At 38.8% G+C, this 4,791-nt stretch overlaps 1 pseudogene; it reads left to right on the top strand.

The window, feature by feature from the left end:
- Window positions 1–713: 713 nt before the first annotated feature.
- LOC124985757 (prothymosin alpha-like) lies at window positions 714–1,023 on the top strand (annotated as a pseudogene).
- Window positions 1,024–4,791: the final 3,768 nt, after the last annotated feature.

The following is a 4,791-nucleotide window of genomic DNA, read 5'->3' as shown; positions in this document are numbered from 1 at the left end:
TCGAGAACCACTATATAGAGGTTGCTTTTGCAGAAAAGAACCCTGTTCTTTGGAGAAAAGAGAGCCTGTGGTTTAGGGGGAGAAAATGACAAGAGTCCTCCAGGAAAGACTCCAAGATGTTTTCAAACTCCTCTGGGTGAGAAAGGAAGAAAGACCAGCAGAAGAGGCATGTGTATGTGATCTAGTCACCATGGCAATAGACTTTGATGCTCAGGGAACTATTAGTTATAGTAAAAGCAAGCTTGTTAATTTTCCAAAACCAGAAAGTAAACCTGTCCATCTGAGTTATATGGCTGAGGCTGATGGATCAAGATGCAAAAAGCAAAAGATATAGAATATTAGTAATAGTGGAGATACAGTGGAGTGGAAATTAACTGAAAAAAATGGGAGCACTAACCTCTGTTGCCCATTTTCACCAAGCATCTGCAAGACCCTGTGCCAGATGTTATTGACACAGATAAAAGTAATGAGCTTCTGCCCTCAAGCTGTGCACTGTCTGATTACTCAGACATGGATGGTCCTCTAGCCCCAGGACTCATCATTAAGAGCATGGTGCTATGGTTAAGAATATGGATTGTGCCACATTGGTAGCTCTGAAAAGCCATCTTTGCATCGTTCCTGGGTCCAGCTCCCCCATTTGCCACAGGCAGCTTTATCTGGACTCTAGTTTCCTTTTTAACCCACTGCATTGGATCACGGTGGCATGCCCCACCATGTCAGACATGGCTGTGGACACTAGTTCTGAGATCACCATCAAGGACTTAAAGGAGAAGAAGGAAGTTGAGGAGGAGGCAGAGAATGGGAGGGAGAGATGCCCCTGCTAGTGGGAATGCTAATGAGGAAAATGAGGAGCAGGAGGCTGACAATGAGGTAGATGAAGAAGAAGAAGAGGGTGATGAAGAGGAGGGGGAAGGGGATGGTGAGGAAGAGGATAGAGATGACCATGAGGAAGCCGAGGTAGCTATGAGCAAACAGGTAGCTGAAGAGAGGAGGAGGAGAATGTTGACATCAGAAGACCCATGAGCATTACTAGACAGCAAAAAAGGAAAAGTTAAAAGAAAAATAAAAGGCCGCCATAACTTATTCACCCTCCACTTCCTGTTTCAGAATCTAAATGTGGTCACCTTTGAGTAGAGAGGCCTTCCGGCCTGGGCAGTGCTACCCACAGATGACATGCACTCTCCAGCACCCAACCAAAAACTCGGCGTGAATTTGCAACAGGGGAGGGACAAAAAAGAACCCAAACTTCCAAAGCCCTGCTTTTTTTTTTTTTTCTTAAACATACTTACATTTTATATTTTTGTACATATCATTAGGGGTCTGCCATTTTTAATGATCTCCAATGACCAAACCAGCCTTTGGAGTCTTCTCTGTCTTACTTCTGACTACTTATGGTGTGCCCATGTTCATTATAATCTCAAAGGAGAAAAAAAAAAAAAAAAACACCTTGTATAAAAAACAAAAACAACAACAAAAATCTTACTCTAAACATTCCAGAAAGTTTTTGTGTATGTACTTTAGCTGTACTATAAGTAGTTTCTATGAGGAGGTTAAAAATGAAAATAGATAAAAAGGTTTTTTTTGTTGTTGTTGTTGGTCTATGAAGTTGCTGTTTATTTTTTTGGCCCATTTGATGTATGTGTGAAACAATGTTGTCCAACAATAAACTGAAAAAAAAAAAAAGATTATGAACTTGACATCAGAAACACCAGGTGTAACTCTGACTCCAGCTCCCTGGCTATGTATTCTGAATGATTTGATAGATGTCACTGAATTGTAATCTCCCCTTTAAAACAGGGATAGTAATTCCTCCCTAACATGCTGTTAAAGAATCGATGAAGAAATGCTTGTGCAGCACTGAACACCAGAACTGACACAAACAAGCAAATGAGAGGCATTTTCTTCCTTGGCTCCTGCTCTCTAGGCCACCTGCCCAAGACTGACATCTAAAACAGGAAAGTTAGCAGCTGTGCTCCTCATCTCACCTCACTATACCCAAAATCTCTATTGAGTGGAGTATCAAAGGGTTTAATGGTTTTACTCACAAGTCTTCATGGAAGAGTTTATACCTGGGCTTTGAGATTTGTGCCCTATTTCTTCCTTGTTCAGCTAGGTCCTTAACTTAACCTTCTCTCCTTGATGTATCTAAGATCCAACCCCAGTTTTCTACATGATCATGTATGTTCTACAGAACTACCAATATGCCATGCTCTTTTTCTTTTCCTTCATTTTTAGATGAGTCCTGCTTTTGTGACCCAAGAAATAAGTTTTGATTCACTCATTCTACATGTGACTTTCCATCTGCCTCTTGACGTAATTGACTATATCCCCAAACCCTGGGAACTACTTGTTCTATCTAAGCCTCAGAATAAACCAAGACTGGAGGTTGTTCTTAACTTTGGATCAGATGAAAGAGGAAAATTCAGGTGACAGGGCATATGAACGAGCTCATGGTAGACCAGCTACCTCTGTAGTAGAATTTTGTGACTTCCTGTGTCTTGCTTCAATCAACATTTCAGAGAGACTAATACCTAGAATAAGAACTTGCCTTACTCAGCATGGTTAGTCTATCCTTCCAAGGTTATCTTGAAGTTGAAAATGGGGATGATTTTGTATAGTGAATATTTCAAGTTTTGGTGATGGACTTAGACAGTAGAAGGTTTTGAGACAGCTCCAAGATGTGTATAATCCCTACAATGTGGAATTGATAAGAAAAAGTTCAGTCTAGATGAAATCAGTTTCCTAGAGAAGAAGAAACTCAATTATCTGGACATGAGGGTTTAGTGTAAATCCCTCCCACATAGAGCCTGGAGGTCTAGGTCCCTGGACCTAATAAGAAAAAGAGTAGAGGTGGTTCTAAAAGTCTTTTGGGAAATATTTCAGAACCACAGACCACTAAAAATGGTATTTGTTTTTCATAAGAGATTTGAATATCAAGGACAAGGGCCAAAGGTAGAAAATCTACCATTATGCTATTGCAAAGCCCAGGAAAATGATGATGATGGCTAAGTACAAAGTAGCATTAGCAAAGATAAGGAAAATCTATGAGAAATGTACTGAAGAACTGGATATCAGCAAGCAGATAATTCAATGAGGAAGACAAAGATATTGGCTTGAGAACTTTGAAGAATATAATTGCTTGTTATGGAGGTGAGGAAGTTGGGGAAAGAAGCATCCATGGAAAAAATTGGGAGTCCAATTTGGGCAATATTAATTTTGAGTGATATGTTAAGTATCCAAATATTTGCAGCAGGTAGTTGGATATGACATTCAAGTACGGAGTTCAGAGGAGTGAGAATTGGAAACAAAATATTTAAAATCATGGAATTAAATAAGGTAGCTAATATACCATTTGTGACAGAGTAGCAGAAGGATCCAATGACTGAGCACTGGAGTGCTCCAAGATTTAGAAGCCTAAAGATGAATTCTTAATTTTCTAAAGTAGGTACAAGAGTCTGAAAATCAAGAAAAGAGATAGCACTGGGGTTTTAGGAATCACAGTAAATATTCCACTGGAAAATCAAAAAGGGAACTCTGTTGACATAGAGGACCACATGACAACTATGAGAATTTGTTCAGAGGTGCTCAAAGTCACAAAATCCTGCCAATTTTAATGGTAATAAAGGGAATATAGACTCATTAAGATCAGAAGTAGGGAGTCTGAGGACTCCATGGCACTTCTTAAAATTATTGTGATTTTAATTAGAAGGGTTATATAAATCAATATTTAACATTAAAAATTAAAACTGAAAAATGAAGGACAAAAATATGAAAAATGGAAAGACAAAAGTGAAGGACAAACATCCATTTCATTAGCCATTAGAGAAGTTGGTGTTATCATTCATCATACAGCCTCTGGAAAATTGCACAGTACACACATGGCCTTTGAAAAACTCCAGAATACATCTGTAAGAGAATAAAAGTAAAAAAAGAAAATGACATCATAGTGTTATTATGAAACTTTGAAAATATTTTTGATACTCTGGTCCCCATAAAATGGTCTAGGAGAGCCTCAGGGATCCCTAGGACACAGGTTGCAAGCCACTTATCTAAACAGTGATGACAGTTTAAATCAGATGAAGAACATTTAAGAAAGAGACAGAGATAGTGTGACTAATGGACTGTGGTGGGTGGTGAGAGTGACTGAGATGTCTCACACAATGCCCAGATTTAGGCATGGATGCTGGCTGTAGAGTGATGTCTTTTAGTGAAATACAGCAGTGATTTTCAAAATGCAGTTTGCAATCTATTGCAGGATAGAGAATTCAATTTAATGTGACAGTCACCATTTTAAAGAAAATAAAATGGACTCAAATATCAATATAAAGGAGGCTCTTAGTCTGGGGCCTATTGGGTGACCCACCAATATAAACACCTTGGACTACTTTTTATATGTGGATGTGATATGTAAATATCTAAACATAGTTACATGAATACTATGTCTATAGTTTGTATGTGAGTTAAGTTTGAGAATTCCTGGAATAGGGAATGCTAGAAGAAACAGCCTCCAAACTGGTGTTCTTGCTTTTACCCCTGGCCTCCATTTCAAAATAACATTCCAAAATAACTGTCACTCTAAACATTACAGTCCTTTACTAAAGTCATCTAATGGCCTATCTTACTACAGGGCAAAATCCAAATACCTTGGCATGGCATAGAAGACTCCAGGTGATCTGACCCCCAGGTGTTAGTTCTTGACATTTTCCCCTATTCTCAAGTCATACAGATCACTTCTGAATCCCTGAAGATGCCTTGATTTCTCTGTGTCTATACTGGACCATGCCCTGTTAT

This window comes from Sciurus carolinensis, chromosome 5 (genome assembly GCF_902686445.1).
Source record: "Sciurus carolinensis chromosome 5, mSciCar1.2, whole genome shotgun sequence".
Taxonomy (NCBI): Eukaryota; Metazoa; Chordata; class Mammalia; order Rodentia; family Sciuridae; genus Sciurus; species Sciurus carolinensis.
The sequence above is the reverse complement of the archived record's forward strand: the minus strand, read 5'-3'. Positions and strand labels throughout refer to the sequence as shown.